Source organism: Pan troglodytes, chromosome 23 (assembly GCF_028858775.2).
Source record: "Pan troglodytes isolate AG18354 chromosome 23, NHGRI_mPanTro3-v2.0_pri, whole genome shotgun sequence".
Lineage (NCBI taxonomy): Eukaryota > Metazoa > Chordata > Mammalia > Primates > Hominidae > Pan > Pan troglodytes.
The window spans coordinates 56,254,171-56,278,795 of NC_086016.1; positions in this window are offsets into that span (position 1 = coordinate 56,254,171).

Here is a 24,625-nt window from a genome sequence, read left to right on the forward strand (position 1 = left end):
ATAGCGGTGTAGATATTTCCATGTTTATACAGATCACGGTGTAGATATTTCCATGTTTATACAGACAGCAGTGGAGATATTTCCATGTTTATACACATAGCGGTGTACATATTTCCATGTTCATAGAGACAGCGGTGTAGGTATTTCCATGTTTATACAGATAGCGGTGCAGATATTTCCATGTTTATACAGATGCCTATGCAGATATTTCCATATTTATACAGAGGGCTCTGTAGATATTTCCATGTTTTTACAGATGGCAGTGTAGATATTTCCATGTTCCTACACATGACTGTGTAGGTATTTCCATGTTTATACAGATGGCTTTGTAGATATTTCCATGTTCATAGAGATAGCGGTGCAGATATTTCCATGTTTATACAGATAGCGCTGTAAATATTTCCATGTTTATACAGATCGTGGTGTAGATATTTCCAGGTTTATACAGATACCGGTGTAGATATTTCCATGTTTATACAGATGGCGGTGTTGATGTTTCCATCTATACACAGATTGCATTGTAGTTATTTCCATGTGTATACAGACGGCATTGTAGATATTTCCATGTTTATACAGATGGTGGTGTAGATATTTCCATGTTTATACAGATGACTGTATAGTTATTTCCATGTTTTTACCGATGGCATTGTTGATATTTCCATGTTTATAGAGATAGCAGTGTAAATATTTGCTTGTTTATACAGATATCAGTGTAGATATTTCCATGTTTATACAGATGGCGGTGTAGATATTTCCATGTTTATAGAGATAGCGATGTAGATATTTCCATATTTATACAGAAAACGGTGTAGATATTTCCAGGTTTATATAGATAGCCGTGAAAATATTTCCATGTTTATACAAATCACGGTGTAGATATTTCCATGTTTATAGAGATAGCGGTGTAGATATTTCCATGTTTATACAGACCGCGGTGTAAATATTTCCATGTTTACACAGATAGCGTTGCAGATATTTCCATGTTTGTACAGATGGCGGTGTTGATATTTCCATCTGTACACAGATGACCGTGTAGATATTTCCATGTTTATACAGATGGCGGAGCAGATATTTCTATGTATATGTAGATGACGGTGTAAATATTTCCATGTTTATACAGATAGCGGTGTTGTTATTTCCATGTTTATAGAGATAGTGGTGTAGATATTTCCATGTATATACGCATGGCTCTGTAGATATTTCCATGTTTATACAGATGGCGGTGTAGATATTTTAATGTTTATAGAGATGGCGGTGTAGATAATTCCATGTTTATAGAGATTGCGATGTAGATATTTCCATGTTTATAGAGAAAGCGGTGTTGGTATTTCCATGTTTATAGAGATAACGGTGTAGATATTTCCATATTTCTAAAGATAGCAGTGTAGGTATTTCCATGTTTATACAGATGGCGGTGTAGATATTTCCATGTTTCTACATATGGCGGTGTAGATATTTCCTTGTTTATACAGATAGTGGTGTAGATATTTACATGTTTATACAGATAGCGGTGTAGATATTTCCATGTTTTCAGAGATAGCGGTGTAGATATTTCCCACTCTGCACAGATTGCCGTGTAGATATTTCCATTTTTACACAGATACATGTGTAGATATTTCCATATTTCTACAGATAGCAGTGTAGGTATTTCCATGTTTATACAGATGGCGGTGTAGATATTTCCATGTTTCTACATATGGCGGTGTAGATATTTCCTTGTTTATCCAGATAGTGGTGTAGATATTTACATGTTTATACAGATAGCGGTGTAGATATTTCCATGTTTTCAGAGATAGCGGCGTAGATATTTCCCTCTCTGCACAGATTGCCGTGTAGATATTTCCATTTTTACACAGATACATGTGTAGATATTTCCAAGTTTACACAGATAGCTGTGTAGATATTTCCATGTTTACACAGATAGTGTTGTAGATATTTCCATGTATATACAGATAGCGGTGTAGATATTTCCATGTTTATACAGATAGCGGTGGAGATATTACCCTGTTTATACAGATAGCGATGTAGATGTTTCCATGTTTATACACATAGCGGTGTAGATGTTTCCATGTTTATAGAGATAGCAGTGTAGACATTTCCATGATTATACAGATGGCTGTGTAGATATTTCCATGTTTATAGAGATAGCGGTGTAGATATTTCCATCTTTATACAGATAGCGGTGTAGATATTTATCCGTTTATACAGATGGCGGTGTAGATAGTTCCATGTTTATGGAGATGGCGGTGTGGATATTTTCATGTTTACATAGATGGCTTTGTAGATATTTCCATGTTTGTAGAGACTGTGGTGTTGATATTTCCATGTTTATAGAGATAGCGCTGTAGGTATTTCCTTGTTTATAGAGATAGTTGTGTAGATACATCCATGTTTATACAGATGGCTCTGTAGATATTTCCATGTGTATACAGATGACTCTGTAGATATTTGTATGTTTACACAAATGGCGGTGTAGATATTTCCATATTTATACAGATAGCGGTGTAGATATTTCCATGTTTATACAGAGAACTGTGTAGATATATCCATGTTTATACAGATAGCGATGTAGATATTTCCATGTTTATACAGACAGTGGCGTAGATATTTCCATGTTTACAGGGATAGTGGTGTAGATATTTCCATCTTTCCACAGATGGCAGTTTAGATATTTCCACGTTTATACAGATGAAAGTGTAGATATTTCCATGTTTATATAGATAGCGGTGTATATATTTCCACGTTTATAGAGATAGCTTTGTAGGTATTTCCATGTTTATACAGATAGCGGTGTAGATATTTCCATGTTTATACAGATCGCGGTGTAGATATTTCCCTGTTTATGCAAATAGCGGTGTAGATATTTCCATGTTTATACAGATCACGGTGTAGATATTTCCTTGTTTATTCAAATAGCGGTGTAATTATTTCCATGTTTATACAGATAGCGGTGTAGATATTTCCATGTTTATACAGATCGCGGTGTAGATATTTCCCTGTTTATGCAAATAGCGGTGTAGATATTTCCATGTTTATACAGATCACGGTGTAGATATTTCCTTGTTTATTCAAATAGCGGTGTAATTATTTCCATGTTTATACAGATAGTGGTGTAGATATTTCCATGTATATACAGATGGCTGTGTAGATATTTCCATGTTTATACAGATGGCTGTGTAGATATTTCCATGTTTATACAGATAGAGGTTTAGATATTTCCATGTTTATACAGACCGCGGTGTAGATATTTCCATGTTTATACAGATGGCTGTGCCGATATTTCCATGTTTATTCAGAGTTCTCTGTAGATATTTCCATGTTTATATAGATGACAGTGTAGATATTTCCAGGTTTATACAGTTGATTGTGTAGATATTTCCATGTTAATACAGATGGCGGTGTAGATATTTCCATGTTTATAGAGATAGCGGTGTAGATATTTCCATGTTTATAGAGATAGTGGTGTAAATATTTCCATATTTAAACAGATAGTGGTGTAGATATTTCCATGTTTATATAGATAGCGTCATAGGTATTTCCATTTTTATTCCGAGAGTGCTGTACATATTTCCATGTTTATACAGATCACTGTGTAGGTAGTTCCATGTTTATACAGATAACGTTGTAGATATTTCCATCTTTATAAAAACGGTGGTGTTGATATTTCCATGTTCCTACACATGACTGTGTAGTTATTTCCATGTTTATACAGATGGCGGTGTAGATATTTCCATATTTATAGAGATAGCAGTGTAGATATTTCCAGGTTTATACAGATAGCGGTGTAAATATTTCCATGTTTATACAGATCGTGGTGTAGATATTTCCATGTTTATAGAGAAACCGGTGTAGATATTTCCATGTTTATACAGACTGCAGTGTAGATATTTCTAAGTTTATACAGATAGTGGTGTAGATATTTCCATGTTTCTACAGATGGCGGTGTTGATATTTCCATCTGTACACAGATTGCCGTGTAGATATTTACATCTTTATAGAGATGGCGTTGTAGATATTTCCATGGATATGCAGATGGCGGTGTGGATATTTCCATGTTTATAGAGATAGCGGTGTAGATATTTCCATGTTTATACAGATAGTGGTGCAGATATTTCAATGTTTGTACAGACGGCGGTGTTGATATTTCCATCTATACACAGATGACCGTGTAGTTATTTCCATGTTAATACAGATGGCGGTGCAGATATTTCCATGGATATGTAGATGGCGGTGTAGATATTTCTATGTTTATACAGATAGCGGTGTAGTTATTTCCATGTTTATACAGATGGCGGTGTATATATTTCCATGTTTATATAGATGGTGGTGTAGATATTACCATGTTAATACAGATACCGATGTAGATATTTCCATGTTTATACAGAACGTGGTGAAGTTATTTCCATGTTTATACAGATCGCGGTGTAGATATTTCCATGTTTATACAGATCGCGGTGTAGATATTTCCAAGTTTATACAGATAGCGGTGTAGATATTTCCATGTTTATACAGATAGCGGTGTAGATATTTCCATGTTTATAGAGATAGCGGTGTAGGTATTTCCATGTTTATAGACACAGCGTTTTAGATATTTCCATGTTTATATAGATGGCGTAGTAGATATTGCCATGTTTATACCGACAGCGGTGTTGGTATTTCCACGTTTATACAGATAGCGATGTAGATATTTCCATGTTTATACAGCTCACGTTGCAGATATTTATATCGTTATACCGATGGCATTGTAGATATTTCCTTATTCACACAGATGGCGGTGTAGATGTTTCCATGTTTATACAGATTGCGGAGTAGTTAGTTCCATGTTTATGGAGATGGCAGTGTAGATATGTTCATGTTTATAGAGATGGCAGTGCAGATATTTCCATGTTTATAGAGATAGCGGTGTAGATATTTACATGTTTGTACAGATGGCGGTGTTGATATTTCCATCTATACACAGATGGCCGTGTAGATATTTCCATGTTTTTACAGATGGCGGCGTAGATATTTCCATGGACATGCAGATGGCGGTGTAGATATTTCCATGTTTATACAGATAGCGGTGTAGATATTTCCATGTTTTCACAGATGGTGGTGTAAATATTTCCGTGTTTATACACATGGCGGAGTAGATACTTCAAATCTTTATGGAGATGGCAGTGTAGATATTTTCATGTTTATAGAGATGGCGGTGTAGATATTTCCGTATTTATAGAGATAGCGGTGTAGATATTTCCATCTTTCTACAGACGGCAGTGTAGATATTTCCATGTTTATACAGATGGCGGTGTAGATATTTCCATATTTATACAGATGTCTGTGTAGATATTTCCATGTGTATACAGATGGTATTGTAGGTATTTCCATGTTTATACAGATGGTGGTGTAGATAATTCCATGTTTATTCAGATGACTGTGTAGATATTTCCATGTTTTTACAGATGGCAGTGTAGATATTTCAATGTTTATAGAGATGGCGCTGCAGATATTTCCAGGTTTATACAGATAACGGTGGAGATATTTCCATGTTTATACAGAAAACAGTGGAGATATTTCCATGTTTATACACATAGCGGTGTACATATTTCCATGCTTATAGAGACAGCGGTGTAGGTATTTCCATGTTTATACAAATAGCGGTGCAGGTATTTCCATGTTTACACAGATGCCTATGCAGATATTTCCATATTTATACAGAGGGCTGGGTAGATATTTCTATGTTTATACAGATGTGCGTGTAGATGTTTCCATGTTCCTACACATGACTGTGTAGGTATTTCCACGTTTATACAGATGGCTTTGTAGATATTTCCATGTCTATAGAGATAGCGGTGCAGATATTTCCTTGTTTATACAGATAGCGCTGTATATATTTCCATGTTTATACAGATCGTGGTGTAGATATTTCCATGTTTATACAGATAGCGGTGTAGATATTTCCATGTTTATACAGACCGCAGTGTAGATATTTCCATGTTTATAGAGATAGCAGTGTAGATATTTCCAAGTTTGTACAGATGGCGGTGTTGATGTTTCCATCTATACACAGATTGCCGTGTAGGTATTTTCATGTGTCTACAGATGGCATTGTAGATACTTCCATGTTTATACAGATGGTGGTGTAGATATTTCCCTGTTTACACAGATGACTCTATAGTTATTTCCATGTTTATACAGATCAGGGTGTAAATATTTCAATGTTTATAGAGATAGCGGTGTAGATATTTCCATATTTATACAGATAACGGTGTAGTAATTTCCATGTTTATGCAGATAGCGGTGTAAATTTTTCCATGTTTATACAAATCACGGTGTAGATATTTCCTTGTTTATACAAATAGCGGTATAGTTATTTCCATGTTTATACAGATAGCGGTGTAAATATTTCCATGTATTTACAGATGGCTGTGTAGATATTTCCATGTTTATACAGATCACGGTGTAGATATTTCCATGTTTATACAGATAGCAGTGTAGATATTTCCATGTTTATACAGATAGCGGTGTAGATATTTCCATGTTTATACAGACCGCGGTGTAGATATTTCCATGTTTATACAGATAGCGGTGCAGATATTTCCATGTTTGTACAGATGTCGGTGTTGATATTTCCATCTATACACAGATGACCGTGTAGATATTTCCATGTTTATACAGATGGCGGCGCAGATATTTCCATGGATATGTAGATGGCAGTGTAGATATTTCCATGTTTATACAGATAGCGGTGTAGTTATTTCCAAGTTTATATAGATAGCGGTGTAGATATTTCCATGTATATATACATGGCTGTGTAGATATTTCCAAGTTTATAGAGATAGCGGTGTAAATATTTCCATGTTTATACAGATAACTTTGTAAATATTTCCATGTTTATACAGATGGCGGTGTAGGTATTTCGATGTTTATAGAGATAGCAGTGGAGATATTTCCATGTTTATGCAGATAGCGGTGTAGATATTTCCATGTTTATACTGATCGTGGTGTAGATATTTCCATGTTTATAGAGATGGTGGTGTAGATATTTCCATGTTCATATACATAGCGGTGTTGATTTTTCCATGTTTATAGAGATAGCGGTGTGGATATTTCCATGTTTATACAGATAGGGTTGTAGATATTTCCATGTTTATAGAGATGGCGGAGTAGATATTTCCAGGTTTATGCAGATCACGGTGTAGATATTTCCTTGTTTATACAAATAGCGGTGTAGTTATTTACATGTTTATACAGATAGCGGTGTAGATATTTCCATGTATATACAGATGGTTGTGTAGATATTTCCATGTTTATACAGATGGCTGTGTAGGTATTTCCATGTTTATGCAGATATCTTTGTAGGTATTTCCATGTTTATACAGATCGCGGTGTACCTATTTCCATGATTAGACAGATCGCGGTGTAGATATTTCCATGTTTAGACAGATCGCGGTGTAGATATTTCCATGCTCATACAGATAGCGGTGTAGATATTTCCATGTTTATACACATAGCGGTGTACATATTTCCATGTTTATAGAGACAGCAGTGTAGGTATTTCCATGTTTATACAGATAGCGGTGCAGATATTTCCATGTTTACACAGATGCCTATGCAGATATTTCCATATTTATACAGAGGTCTGTGTAGATATTTCTATGTTTATACAGATGGCAGTGTAGATATTTCCATGTTCCTACACATGACTGTGTATGTATTTCCATGTTTATACAGATGGCTTTGTAGATATTTCCATGTTTATAGAGATAGCGGTGCAGTTATTTCCATGTTTATACAGATAGCTCTGTATATATTTCCTTGTTTATACACATCGTGGTGTAGATATTTCCATGTTTATACAGATACTGGTGTAAATATTTCCAGGTTTATACACACCGCAGTGTAGATAATTCCATGTTTATAGAGATAGCTATGTAGATATTTTCATGTTTGTACAGATGGCAGTGTTGATATTTCAATGTATATAGAGATGGCACTGTAGATATTTCCATGTTTATACAGATCGCGGTGTAGATATTTCCATGTTTATACAGATAGCGGTGTAGATATTTCCATGTTTTTACAGATATCGGTGTAGATATTTCCATGTTTACACAGATGGCGGTGTAGATATTTCCATCTTTCTATAGATGGCATTGTAGATATTTCCATGTTTATACAGATGGCGGTGTAGATATTTCCATGTTTATATAGATGGTGGTGTAGATATTAGCATGTTTATACAGATAGCGGTGTAGATATTTCCATGTTTATACAGATCGTGGTGAAGATATTTCCATGTTTATACAGATCGCGGTGTAGATATTTCCATGTTTATAGAGATCGCGGTGTAGATATTTCCGTGTTTATACAGATAGTGGTGTAGATATTTCCATGTTTATACAGATAGCGGTGTAGATATTTCCATGTTTATAGAGATAGCGGTGTAGGTATTTCAATGTTTATAGACATAGCCGTGTAGATATTTCCATGTTTATATAGATGGCGTTGTAGATATTTCCATGTTTATACCGATAGAGGTGTTGGTATTTCCACGTTTATACAGATAGCGATGTAGATATTTCCATGTTTATACAGCTCGCGGTGCAGATAATTATATCTTTATACAGATGGCTTTGTAGATATTTCCTTATTCACACAGATGGCGGTGTAGATGTTTCCATGTTTATACAGATGGCTAAGTAGTTAGTTCCATGTTTATGTAGATGGCAGTGTAGATATTTTCATGTTTATAGAGATGGCGGTGTAGGTATTTCCATGTTTATAGAGATAGCAGTGTAGATATTTACATGTTTATACAGATGGCTGTGTAGATATTTCCATGTGTATACAGATGGCATTGTATATATTTCCATGTTTATACAGGTGACTCTATAGGTATTTCCATGTTTTTACAGATGGCCGTGCAGATATTTCCATGTTTATAGAGATAGCGGTGTAGATATTTCCATGTTTGTACAGATGGCGGTGTTGATATTTCCATCTATACACAGATGGCCGTGTAGATATTTCCATGTTTATACAGATGGCGGCGTAGATATTTCATGGATATGCAGATGGCGGTGTAGATATTTCCATGTTTATACAGATAGCGGTGTAGATATTTCCATGTTTACACAGATGGTGGTGTAGATATTTCCGTGTTTATACACATGGCGGAGTAGATACTTCCATCTTTATGGAGATGGCAGTGTAGATATTTTCACGTTTATAGAGATGGCGGTGTAGATATTTCCATCTTTCTACAGATGGCAGTGTAGATATTTCCATGTTTATACAGATGGCCGTGTAGATATTTCCATATTTATACAGATATCTGTGTAGATATTTCCATGTGTATACAGATGGTATTTTTGGTATTTCCATGTATATACAGACGGTGGTGTAGATATTTCCATGTTTATTCAGATGACTGTGTAAATATTTCCATGTTTTTACAGATGACAGTGTACATATTTCAATGTTTATAGAGATGGTGCTGTAGATATTTCCATGTTTAAACAGATAACGGTGGAGATATTTCCATGTTTATACAGAGAGCAGTGGAGATATTTCCATGTTTATACACATAGCGGTGTACATATTTCCATGTTTATAGAGACAGCGGTGTAGGTATTTTCATGTTTATACAGATAGCGGTGCAGATATTTCCATGTTTACACAGATGCCTATGCAGATACTTCCATATTTATACAGAGGGCTATGTAGATATTTCTATGTTTATACAGATGGCAGTGTAGATATTTCCATGTTCCTACACATGACTGTGTAGGTATTTCCATGTTTATACAGATGGCTTTGTAGATATTTCCATGTTTATAGAGATAGCTGTGCAGATATTTCCATGTTTATACAGATAGCGCTGTATATATTTCCATGTTTATACAGATCGTGTTGTAGATATTTCCATGTTTATACAGATACAGGTATAGATATATCCATGTTTATACACCCCGCAGTGTAGATAATTCCATGGTTATAGAGATAGCACTGTAGATATTTTCATGTTTGTACAGATGGCGGTGTTGATGTTTCCATCTATACACAGATTGCCGTGTAGGTATTTCCATGTGTATACAGATGGCATTGTAGATATTTCCATGTTTATACAGATGGTGGTGTAGATATTTCCACGTTTACACAGATGACTGTATAGGTATTTCCATGTTTATACAGATGGCGGTGTAGATATTTCCATGTTTATAGAGATAGCAGTGTAGATATTTCCATATTTATACAGATAGTGGTGTAGAAATTTCCATGTTTATACAGATAGCGGTGTAAATATTTCCATGTTTATACAGATCATGGTGTAGATATTTCCATCTTTATAGAGATAGCGGTGTAGATATTTCCATGTTTATACAGATAGCGGTGTAGATATTTCCATGTTTATACAGACCGCGGTGTAGATATTTCCATGTTTATACAGATAGCGGTGCAGATATTTCCATGTTTGTACAGATGGCGGTGTTGATATTTCCATCTATACACAGATGGCCGTGTAGATATTTCCATGTTGATATAGATAGCGGTGTAGATATATCCATGTATGGACACATGGCTGTGTAGATATTTCCATGTTTATACAGAAGGCGGTGTAAATATTTCCATGTTTACACAAATAAGTTTGTGAGTATTTCCATGTTTATACAGATGGCGGTGTATATATTTCGATGTTTATAGAGATAGCAGTGGAGATATTTCCATGTTTATACAGATAGCGGTGAAGATATTTCCGTGTTTATACTGATCGTGACATAGATATTTCCATGTCTATAGTGATGGCGGTGTAGATATTTCCATGTTCATAGAGATAGCGGTGTTGATTTTTCCATGTTTATAGAGATAGCCGTGTGGATATTTTCATGTTTATGCAGATACGGGTGTAGATATTTCCATGTTTATAGAGATGGCGGTATAGATATTTCCATGTTTATACAGATCACGGTATAGATATTTCCTTGTTTATACAAATAGCGGTGTAGTTATTTCCATGTTTATACAGATAGCGGTGTAGATATTTCCATGTATATACAGATGGCTGTGTAGATATTTCCATGTTTATACAGATGGCTGTGTAGATATTTCCATGTTTAAACAGATGACTTTGTAGGTATTTCCATGTTTATACAGATGGCGGTGAAGATATTTCCATATTTATACAGATAGCGGTGTAGATATTTCCATGTTTTTACAGATATCGTTGTAGATATTTCCATCTTTCTACAGATGGCATTGTATATATTTCCATGTTTAAACATATGGCGGTGTAGATATTTCCATGTTTATATAGAAAGTGGTGTACATATTACCATGTTTATACAGATTGCGGTGTAGATATTTCCATGTTTATACAGATGGCGGGGCAGATATTTCTATGGATATGTAGATGGTGGTGTAGATATTTCCATGTATATACAGATTGCGCTGTACTTATTTCCATGTTTATATAGAGAGCGTTGTAGATATTTCCATGTATGTACACATGGATGTGTAGATATTTCCATGTTTATACAGATGGCGGAGTAGATATTTCCATGTTTATACAGTTAAATTTGAAAGTATTTCCATCTTTATACAGATGGCGGTGTAGATATTTCAATGTTTATAGAGATAGCAGTGGAGATATTTCCGTGATTATACAGATAGCGGTGTAGTTATTTCCATTTTTATATAGATAGCGGTGTAGATATTTCCATGTATATACACATGGCTGTGTAGATATTTCCATGTTTATACAGATGGCGGTGTAGATATTTCCATGTTTACACAGATAACGGTGTAGATATTTCCACGTTTATACAGATCGCGGTGTTGATATTTCCATGTTTATACAGATCATGGTGTAGGTATTTCCATGTTTACACAGATCGCAGTGTTGATATTACCAAGTTTATAGCGATAGCGGTGCAAATATTTCCACATTTATACAGATAGCGGTGTAGTTATTAGCATGTTTATACAGATATCATTGTAGATATTTCCATGTATAAACAGATGACTCTGTATATATTTCCATGTTTAAACAGATGGCGGTGTAGATATTTCCTTGTTTATACAAATAGCGGTGTACTTATTTCCATGTTTATACAGATAGCGGTGTAGATATTTCCATGTATATACAGAAGGCTGTGTAGATATTTCCATGTTTATACAGATGGCTGTGTAGATATTTCCATGTATATACAGATGACTTTGTAGGTATTTCCATGTTTATACAGATGGCGGTGTAGGTATTTCCATGTTTATAGAGATAGCTGTGTAGATATTTCCATATTTATACAGATAGCGATGTAGATATTTCCATGGTTATACAGATCCCGGTGTAGTTATTTCCATGTTTTTTTACATAGCGTTGTAGATATTTCCATGTATATACACATGGCTGTGTAGATATTTCCATGTTTATACAGATGGCGGTGTAAATTTTTCCATGTTTATACAGATCACTTTGTAAGTATTTCCATGTTTATACACATGGCAGTGTATATATTTCGATGTTTATAGAGATAGCAGTGGAGATATTTCCATGCTCATAGACATAGCGGTGTTGATTTTTCCATGTTTATAGAGATAGCTGTGCGGATATTTCCATGTTTATACAGATAAGGGTGTAGATATTTCCATGTTTATAGAGATGGCGGTGTAGATATTTCCATGTTTATACAGATCGTGGTGTAAATATTTCCATGTTTATACAGATCATGGTGTAGATATTTCCATGTTTATACAGATCGCGGTGTAAATATTTCCATGTTTATTAGAGATAGCGGTGTAGATATTTCCACATTTATACGGATAGCCGTGTAGATATTTCCATGTTTATACAGATGGCGGTGTAGATACTTCCATGTTTATAGAGATGGCGGTGAAGATATTTCCATGTTTACAGAGATAGCGGTGTAGACATTTCCATGTTTACAGAGATAGCGGTGTAGATATTGCCATCTTTACACAGATAGCAGTGTAGATATTTCCAAGTTTACACAGATAGCTGTGCAGATATTTCCGTGTTTACACAGATAGCGTTGTAGATATTTCCATGTTTACTCAGAAAGTGGTGTAGATATTTCCATGTTTATACAGATAGCGGTGTAGATATTTCCATGTTTGTACAGATAGCGGTGTAGATATTTCCAAGTTTATAGAGATTGCGGTGTAGATATTTCCATGTTTATGGAGATGGCTGTGTAGATATTTCCATGTGTATAGAGATGGCAGTGTAGATATTTCCTTGTTTATAGAAATGGTGGTGTGGATATTTCCAGGTTTATACAGATTACTGTGTAGATATTAGCATGTTTATACAGATGGCGGTGTAGATATTTCCATGCTTACAGAGATAGCGGTGTAGATATTTAAATGTTTATACAGATACTGGTGTACATATTTCCATGTAAATAGAGATGGCGGTGTAGATATTTCCATGTTTACGCTGATAGCGGTATAGATATTTCCATGTTTACACAGATAGCATTGCATTTATTCCCATGTTTATACAGATAGCGGTGTAGATATTTTCATTTTTATACAGATGGCGTTGTAGATATTTCCATGTTTATGCAGATGGCGGTGTAGATATTTCCATGTTTATGCATATGGCGGTGTAGATATTTCTAAGATTATAGAATGGCTGTGTAGATATTTCCATGTTATAAAGATACCGGTGTAGGTATTTCCATGTTAATAGTGATAGCGGTTTAGAAATTTCCATGTTCATACAGATAGCAACGTAGATATTTCCACGTTTATGCGGATAGCAGTGTAGATTTCACCATGTATATACAGATAGTGGTGTAGGTATTTCCATGATTGTACAGATAGCGGTGTAGGTATTTCCATGTTTATACAAATAGCAGTGTATATATTTCCATGTTCATGGAGATGACGGTGTAGATATTTCCACGTTTATAGAGATGGCGGTGTAAATATTTCTATGTTTATTCACATAGCAGTGTAGATATTTCCATGTTTATAGAGATGGTGGTGTAGGTATTTAAATGTTTATGCAGATGACTTTGAATATATTTCCATGTTTACAGAGATAGCGGTGTAGGTATTTCCATGTTTATAGAGATAGCGGTGTAGATATTTCCATGTTTATACAGATGACTGTGTAGTAATTTCCATGTTTTTACACATGTAGGTGTAGAAATTTCCATGTTTATAGAAATAGCGGTGTAGATATTTCCATGTTACATAGATGGCTTTGTAGATATTTCCTTGTTTATGCACATGGCGGTGTAGATATTTCCAAGTTTATAGAGATGACGGTGTAGATATTTCCATGTTTATAGAGATAGCTGTGTAGGTATTTCCACGTTTATAGAGATAGCGGTGTAGATATTTCCATGTTTATACAGTTGACTGGGTGGTTATTTCCATGTTTCTACACATGGCGGTGTAGAAATTTCCATGTTTATAGAGATAGCGGGGTACATATTTCCATGTTTACATACATGGCGGTGTAGAAATTTCCATGTTTATAGAGATACTGTTGTAGATATTTCCATGTTCATAGAGATAGCGGTATAGGTATTTTCATGTTTGTAGAGATAGTGGTGTAGATATTTCCATGTTTATACAGATAGCGTTGTAGATATTTCCATGTTTATACAGCTCACGGTGTAGATATTTACATCTTTATACAAATGCCACTGTGGATATTTCAATGTTCATACAGATGGCGGTGTAGATAGTTCCATGTTTATGGAGATGGAAGTGTAGATATTTTCATTTTTATAGAAATGGCGGTGTAGTTACTTCCATGTTTATTGAGATAGTGGTGTATATATTTCCAAGTTTATAGAGATAGCGGTGTAGTTATTTCCATGTTTTTAGAAATAGCGGTGTAGATATTTCCGTGTTTATACAGATAGCGGTGTAGATATTTCCATGTTTATACAGATAGCGGTGTAGATATTTCCATGTTTACAGATAGCGGTGTATATATTTCCATCTTTGCACAGATTGCGGTGTTGATATTTCCATCCTTAAACCGATGGCGGTGTAGATATTTCCATGTTTATAGAGATGGTGGTGTAGATATTTAAATGTTTATACAGATGACTGTGTATATATTTCCCTGTTTACACAGATGGCGGTTCAGATATTTCCATGTTTATGCTGATGGCGGTGTAGATATTTCCATGTTTATATAGATGGCAGTGTAGATATTTCTACTTTTACAGAGATAGCGGTGTAGATAATTCCATGTTTATAGAGGTCGCGGTGTATTTCCATGTTTATAGAGATAGCAGTGTAGATATTTCCATGTTTATACAGAAACCGGTGTAGATATTTCCATGTTTATACAGATAGCGGTGTTGGTGTTTCCATGTTTATACACTTAGCGGTATAGATGTTTCCATGTTTATACAGCTCGCGGTGTAGGTATTTCTATCTTTATACAGATGGCAGTGTAGATATTTCCATGTTTATACAGCTCGCGGTGTAGATATTTCCATGTTTATTCAGATGGCTTTGTAGATAGTTCCATGTTTGTGGAGATGGCGGTGTAGATATTTTCATGTTTGTAGAGATGGCGGTGTAGATATTTCCATGTTTTTACAGATGGCTGGGTAGATATTTCCAGGTGTATACAGATGGCAGTGTAGATATTTCCATGTTTATGGAGATGGTGGTGTAGATATTTCCATGTTTATACAGATGAATGTGTAGATATTTCCATGTTTATACAGGTAGAGGTGTAGGTATTTCAATATGTATAGAGATAGAGGTGCAGATGTTTCCATATTTATACTGATGGCTGTGTAGATATTTCCATGTGTATACAGATGGCAGTGTAGATATTTCCTCGTTTATAGAGATGGTGTTGTAGATATTTCCGTTTTTATACAGATGACTGTGTAGATATTTTCATGTTTGTACATAAGTTGGTGTAGATATTTCCATGTTTATAGAGATAGCGGTATAGATATTTTCATGTTTATACTGATAGCGATGCAGATATTTGCATGTTTATAGACATAACGTTGTAGAGATTTCCATTTGTGCACAGATTGCGGTGTAGATATTTTCACCTTTACAAAGATAGCTGTGTAGATATTTCCATGATTACCCAGAGAGGTGTGTAGATATTTCCATGTTTACACAGATAGCGTTGTAGATATGTCCATCTTTATAGAGATAGTGGTGTAGATGTTTCCATGTTTATACAGATAGCGGTGTAGATGTTTCCATGTTTATACAGCTAGCGGTGTTCATATTTCCATGTTTATAAAGATTGCGGTGTAGATATTTCCATCTTTCAACAGATGTCAGTGTAGATATTTCCATGTTTATACAGATAGTGGTGTAGATATTTCCATGTTCATGCAGATTGCGGTGTAGATGTTTCCATGAGTATAGAGATGGCGGTGAATGTATTTCCATATTTATAGAGATAGCGTTGAAGATATTTCCATGTTTATACAGATAGCAGTGTAGAGATTTCCATGTTTATACAGATAGCGGTGTTGGTATTTCCATGTTTATACAGATAGCGGTGTAGATATTTCCATGTTTATACAGATAGCGTTGTAGATATTTCCATGTTTATACAGATGGCAGTGTAGATAGTTCCATGTTTATGGAGATGGCGGTGTAGATATTTTCATGTTTATAGAGATGGCGGAGTAGTTTTTTCCATGTTTATAGATATTGCGGAGCAGTTATTTCCATGTTTATAGAGATAGCGGAGTAGGTATTTCCATGTTTATAGATATAGCGCTATAGATAATTCCATGTTTATACAGATGGCTGTGTAGTTATTTCCATGTGTATACAGATGGCCGTGTAGTTATTTCCATGTTTATAGAGATGGTGGTGTACATATTTCCATGCTAATACAGAAGAATGTGTAGTTATTTCCATGTTTGTACAGATGGTGGTGTAGATATTTCAATATTTATGGAGATAGCGGTGTAGATATTTCCATGTTAATAGAGATGTCGGTGTATACATTTCCATGTTTATACAGATAGCGATGTAGATATTTCAATGTTTATACAGATATCGGTGTAGATATTTCCATGTTTATAGAGATAGCTGTGCAGATATTTCCATGTTTATACAGATGGCGGTGAAGATATTTCCATTTTTATACAGATGGCGATGTTGGTATTTCCATGTTTATACAGATAGCGGTGAAGATATTTCCAGCTTTATACAGTTCAAGGTGTAGGTACTTCCATCTTTATGCAGATTTCAGTGGAGCTATTCCCATGTTTACACAGATGGCGGTGTTGATTTTTCCATGTTTACACAGATGGCCGTGTAGATATTTCCATGTTTATACAGATGGTGGTGAAGATATTTCCATGTTTATGAAGATGATGGTGTCGATACTTCCATGTTTATGCAGATGGCGGTGTAGATATTTCAAAGTTTATAGAGATGGCGTTGTAGATATTTCCATGTTTATAGAGATAGCGGTGTAGGTATTTCCATGTTATAGAGATAGCAGTGTAGATATTTCCATGTTTATACAGCTGACTGTGTAGTTATTTCCATGTTTTTACACATGGTGGTGTAGAAATTTCCATGTTTATAGAGATAGCGGTGTAGATATTTCCATGTTTACATAGATGGTGTTGTAGATATTTCCTTGTTTATGTAGATGGCGGTGTAGATATTTCCATGTTTGTAGAGATGGCCGTGTATATATTTCCATGTTTATAGAGATAGCGGTGTAGATATTTCCATGTTCATAGAGATAGCGGTATAGGTATTTTCATGTATATAGAGATAGCGGTGTAGATATTTCCATGTTTATACAGATAGCGTTGTAGATATTTCCATGTTTATACAGCTCGCGGTGTAGATATTTACATCTTTGTACAAATGGTACTGTGGATATCTCAATGTTTATACAGATGGCGGTGTAGATAGTTCCATGTTTATGGAGATGGCAGTGTAGATATTTTCATGTTTATAGAAATGGCGGTGTAGTTATTTCCATGTTTATTGAGATAGTGGTGTATATATTTTCAAGTTTATAGAGATAGCGGTGTAGTTATTTCCATGTTTCTACAGATAGCGGTGTATATATTTCCGTGTTTATACACATGGTTGTGTAGATATTTCCATGTGTATACAGATGGCATTCTGGATATTTACATGTTTATACAGATGGTGTAGATATTTCCATGTTTTTACAGATGGCGGTGTAGATATTTCCATGTTTATAGACATAGCAGTGTAGATATTTCCATGTTTATGCAGATATCTGTGTAGTTATTTACATGTTTATAGAGATATCGGTGTAGATATTTCCAAATTTATACAGATCGCGGTGTAGAAATTTCCATGTTTATACAGACAGTGGTGTAGATATTTCCATGTTTATACAGATTGCGGTGTTGGTATTTCCATTTTTATACAGATGGCGGTGTAGATATTTCCATGTTTAAAGAGATGGCGGTGTAGATATTTCCATGTTTATACAGATGGCGGTGTAGATATTTCCATGTTTATACAAATGGCGGTGTAGATAATTCCGTTTTTATGGAGATGGCAGTGTAGATATTTTCATGTTTATAGAGATGGCGAGGTAGTTATTTCCATGTTTATAGAGATAGCGGTGTAGATATTTCCATGTTTAAACAGATATCGGTGTAGATATTTCCATGTTTATACAGATAGCTGTGTAGATATTTCCATGTTTATAATGATAGTGGTGAAGATAATTCCATGTTTATACAGATTGCGATGTAGGTATTTCCATGTTTCTAGAGATGGTGGTGTAGATATTTCCATGTTTATAGAGATTCAGGTGTAGATAATTCCATGTTTATAGAGATAGCAGTGTAGGTAATTACATATTTATAGAGATAGCGGTGTAGATATTTGCATGTTTATACAGATAGCGGTGTTGTTATTTCCATGTTTATACACATAACGGTATAGATATTTCCATGTTTCTACAGCTCTCGGTGGAGATATTTCCATCTTTATACAGATGGCAATGTAGACATTTCCATGATTATACAAATAGTGGTGAAGATATTTCCATGTTTATAGAGATGGCGGTGTAGATAGTTCCATGTTTCTGGTGATTGCGGTGTATTTATTTTCATGTTTATAGAGATGGCGGTGTAGATATTTCCATGATTATAGAGATTGCGGTGTAGATATTTGCATGTTTATACAAATGGCGGTGTAGATATTTACATGTTTATAGAGATAACAGTGTAGATATTTCCATGTTTAAAATAGCGGTGTAGATATTTCCACCTATATAGAGATATCGGTGTAGCTATTTCCATATTTACACAGATAGCTGTGTAGATATTTCCATGATTATACAGATGGCGGTGTAGATATTTCCATGTTTATACAGATGGTGGTGGAGATATTTCCTTGTTTATACAGATGGCGGTATAGATATTTCCAGGTTTATACAGATCACGGTGTAGATATTTCCATGTTTACAGAGATAGCGGTGTAGATATTTCCATCTTTGCACAGATTGCAGTGTAGATGTTTACATCTTTAAAAAGATAGCTGCGTAGGTATTTCCAAGTATACACAGATAGCTGTGTAGATATTTCCATGATTACACAGATAGCATTGTAGATATTTCCATGTGTACACACATACCGTTGTAGATATTTCCATGTTTATACAGAGAGCGGTGTAGGTGTTTCCATGTTTATACAGATAACGGTGTAGATATTTCCATGTTTATAGGGATAGCGGTGTAGATATTTCCATGTTTATACAGATAGCAGTGAAGGTATTTCCATGTTTATAACGATAGCGCTGTAGATATTTCCATGTTTATACAGATGGCTGTGTAGATATATCCATGTTTATTCAGATGCCATTGTAGTTATTTCCATGTTTATACAGATATTTTTGTAGATATGTCCATGTTTATACAGATGACTCTGTAATAATTTCCATGTTTATACAAATGTCGGTTTAGATAATTTCAGGTTTATAGAGATAGCGGTGTAGACCTTTCCAAGGTTATACGTATAGCGGTGTAGACATTTCCGTGTTTACATAGATAGCGGTGTAGATTTTTCCGTATTTACAGAGATAGCTTTGTAGATATTTCCATGTTTATACAGATAGCGGTGTAGATATTTCCATGTTTAAAGATACGGCGGTGAAGATATTTCCATGTTTATAGAGATAGTGGTGTAGATGTTTCCATGTTTATAGAGATCGCATTGTAGATATTTTCATGTTTATACAGATGGCGGCGTAGATATTTCCATGTTTATACAGATGGCGGTGTAGATAATTCCTTGTTTATACAGATGGCAGAGTAGATATTTCCATGTTTATACAGGTTGCGGTGTAGATATTTCCAAGTTTACAGAGATAGCGGTGTAGATATTTCCATCTTTGCACAGAGTGCGGTGTAGATATTTCCATTTTTACACATATACCTATGTAGATATTTCCCAGTTTACACAGATAGCATTGTAGATATTTCCATGTTTATACAGATAGCGGTGTAGATATTTCCATGTTGATACAGATAGCGATGTAGATATTTCCATGTTTATATTGATAGCGGTGGAGATATTTCTGTGTTTATAGAGATTGTGATGTAAATATTTCCATGTTTATAGAGATGGCTGTGTAGATATTTCCTTGCTTATAGAAATTGCGGTGTAGATATTTCCATGATTATAGAGATAGCGGTGTAGATATTTCCAAGTTTATAAAGACAGTGGTGTAGGTATTTCCATGTTTATACAGATTGCGGTGTAGGTAGTTCCAAGTTTCTGGAGATGGCGGTGTAGGTATTTTCATATTTCAGAGATGGGGGTGTAGATATTTCCATGATCATAGAGATTGCGGTGTAGATATTTCCATGTTTATAGAGATAGCGGTGTAGGTATTTCCATGTTTATAGAGATAGCGGTGTAGATATTTCCATGTTTATACAGATGGCTCTGAAGATATTTCCATGTGTATACAGATGGCAGTGTAGATATTTCCATGTTCATAGAGATGGTGGTGTAGGTATTTCCATGTTTGTACAGATGACTGTGTAGATATTGGCATGTTTATTCAGATGGCGGTGTAGATATTTCCATGTTTATAGAGATATCAGTGCAGATATTTCCATGTTTATAAAGATAGTGGAGTAGATATTTCCATGTTTATAGAGATAGAGTGTAGTTATTTCCATATTTATACAGATAGCGGTGTACATATTTCCATGTTTATACAAATGGCTCTGTGGATATTTCCATGTGTATACAGATGGCGGTGTAGATATTTCCGTGTTTATGGAGATGGTGGTTTAGATATTTCCATATTTATACAGATGAATGTGTAGATATTTGCATGTTTATACAGATGGCGTTGTAGATATTTCCATGTTCATAGAGATAACAGTGTAGATATTTCCATGTTTATAAAGATAGCGGTGTAGATATTTCCATGTTTACGCAGATGTTGGTATAGATATTTCCTTGTTTATTGAGATAGCAGTGTAGATATTTCCATGTTTATACAGATAGCGGTGTCGATCTTTGCATTTTTACAGAGATCGTGGTGCAGATATTTCCATGTTTACAGAGACAGCGGTGCAGATATTTCCATCCTTGCACAGGTTGCAGTGTAGATATTTCCATCTTTAAACAGATAGCTGTGTAGATATTTCCAAGTTTACACAGATAGTTGTGTAGACATTTCCATGTTTACACAGATAACATTGTAGATATTTCCATGTTTATACAGATAGCGTAGTAGATATTTCCATGTTTATGCAGATAGCGGTGTAGATATTTCCATGTTTATACAGATAGCGGTGTAGGTATTTCCATGTTTATAGTGATAGCGGTGTAGACATTTCCATGTTTACATAGATGGCGGTGTAGGTATTTCCTTGTTTATGTAGATGGCGGTGTAGATATTTCCATGTTTGTAGAGATGGCCGTGTATATATTTCCATGTTTATAGAGATAGCGGTGTAGATCTTTCCATGTTCATAGAGATAGCGGAATAGGTATTTCCATGATTATAGAGATAGCGGTGCAGATATATCCATGTTTGTATAGATACCGGCGTAGATATTTCCATGTTTATACAGAAAGCAGTGTTGGTATTTCCATGTTTACACAGATAGCGGTGTAGATATTTCCATGTTTATACAGCTCTTGGTGTAGATATATACATCTTTATACAAATGGCACTGTGGATGTTTCAGTGTTTATACAGATAGAGGTGTAGATAGTTCCATGTTTATGGAGATGGCAGTGTAGATATTTTCATGTTTATAGAAATGGCGTTGTAGATATTTCCATGTTTATTGAGATACTGGTGTATATATTTCCAAGTTTATAGAGATAGCGGTGTAGGTATTTCCATGTTTATAGAGATAGCGGTGTAGATATTTCCGTGTTTATACAGATGGTTGTGTAGATATTTCCATGTGTATACAGATGTCATTGTAGATATCTCCATGTTTATACAGATGGTGGTGTAGATATATCCATGTTTATACAGATGACTGTGTAGATATTTCCATGTTTTTACAGATGGCGGTGAAGATATTTCCATTTTTATAGAGATAGCAGTGTAGATATTTCCATGTTTATGCAGATAGCCATGTAGATATTTACATGTGTATAGAGATAGCGGTGTAGATATTTCCATATTTATACAGATCACGGTGTAGATATTTCCATGTTCATACAGACAGTGGTGTAGGTATTTCCATGTTTATACAGATAGCGGTGTAGATATTTCCAAGTTTACAGAGATAGCGGTGTAGATATTTCCATCTTTGCACAGATTGCGGTGTAGTTATTTCCATCTTTACACATATAGCTATGTAGATATTTCCCAGTTTACACAGATAGCTGTGTAGATAGTTCCATGTTTACACAGATAGCATTGTAGATATTTCCATGTTTATACAGATAGCGGTATAGATATTTCCATGTTTATAAAGATGACTGTCTAGATATTTCCAAGTTTAGACAGCTTTCCGTGCAGATATTTCCATGTTTATACAGATGGTGGTGTAGATATTTCCATGTTTATACAGATGACTGTGAAATTATTTCCATGTTTATACAGATGTCAGTGTAGATATTTTCATGTTTATAGGGATAACGATCTAGATATTTCCATGTTTATACAGATAGCGGTGTAGACATTTCCATGTTTAGAGAGATAGCGTTGTAGATATTTCCATATTTATACAGATAGCGGTGTAGATCTTTCCAGGTTTATACAGATAGCAGTGTAGATATTTCCATGTTTATACAGATAGCGGTGTAGATATTACCATGTTTATAGAGATGGCGTTGTAGTTACTTCCATGTTTATAGAGATAGCGGTGTAGATATTTCCATGTTTATACAACTCGCAGTGCAGATATTTCCATCTTTATACAGATGGCAGTGAAGATTTTACCGTGTTTATACAGATAGTGGTGTAGATATTTCCATGTTTATAGAGAAAGCGGTGTTGGTATTTCCATGTTTATAGAGATAGCGGTGTAGATATTTCCATGTTTATACAGATACCTTTGTAGATATTTCCATCTTTATAAAAACGGTGGTGTAGATATTTCCATGTTCCTACACATGACTTTGTAGTTATTTCCATGTTTATGCAGATGTCAGTGTAGATATTTCCATATTTATAGAGATAGCAGTGTAGATATTTCCAGGTTTATACAGATACCGGTGTAGATATTTCCATGTTTATATAGACTGCAGTGTAGATATTTGTAGGTTTATACAGATAGCGGTGTAGATATTTCCATGCTTGTACAGATGGCGGTGTTGATATTTCCATCAGTACACAGATTACCGTGTAGATATTACCATCTTTATACAGATGGCGTTGTAGATATTTCCAAGTATATGCAGATGGCGGTATGGATGTTTCCATGTTTATGGAGATACCAGTGTAGGTATTTCCATGTTTATAGACATAGCGGTGTAGATATTTCCATGTTTATATAGATGGCGTTGTAGATATATCCATGTTTATACCGATAGCGATGTTGGTATTTCCACGTTTATACAGATACTGATGTAGATATTTCCATGTTTATACAGCTCGCGGTTCAGATATTTATATCTTTATACAGATGGTATTGTAGATATATCCTTATTCACACAGATGGCAGTGTAGATGTTTCCATGTTTATTCAGATGGCCGAGTAGATAGTTCCATGTTTATGGAGATGGCAGTGTAGATATTTTCATGTTTATAGAGATTGTGGTGTAGATATTTCCATGTTTATAGAGACAGCAGTGTAGATATTTACATGTTTATACAGATGGCTGGGTAGATATTTCCATGTGTTTAGAGACGGCGTTGTAGATATTTCCATGTTTATACAGATGACTGTATAAGTATTTCCATGTTTTTACAGATAGCAGTGTAGTTTTTTCCATTTTTATACAGATGGCGGTGTTGATATTTCCATGTTTATAGAGATAGCGATGTAGATATTTCGATATTTATACAGATAACGGTGTAGATATTTCCATATTTATACAGATAGCGGTTTAGATATTTTCATGATTATACAGATCACGGTGAAGTTATTTCCATGTTTATAGAGATAGCGGTGAAGATATTTCCATGTTTATACAGATAGCGGTTTAGATATTTCCATGTTTATACAGAC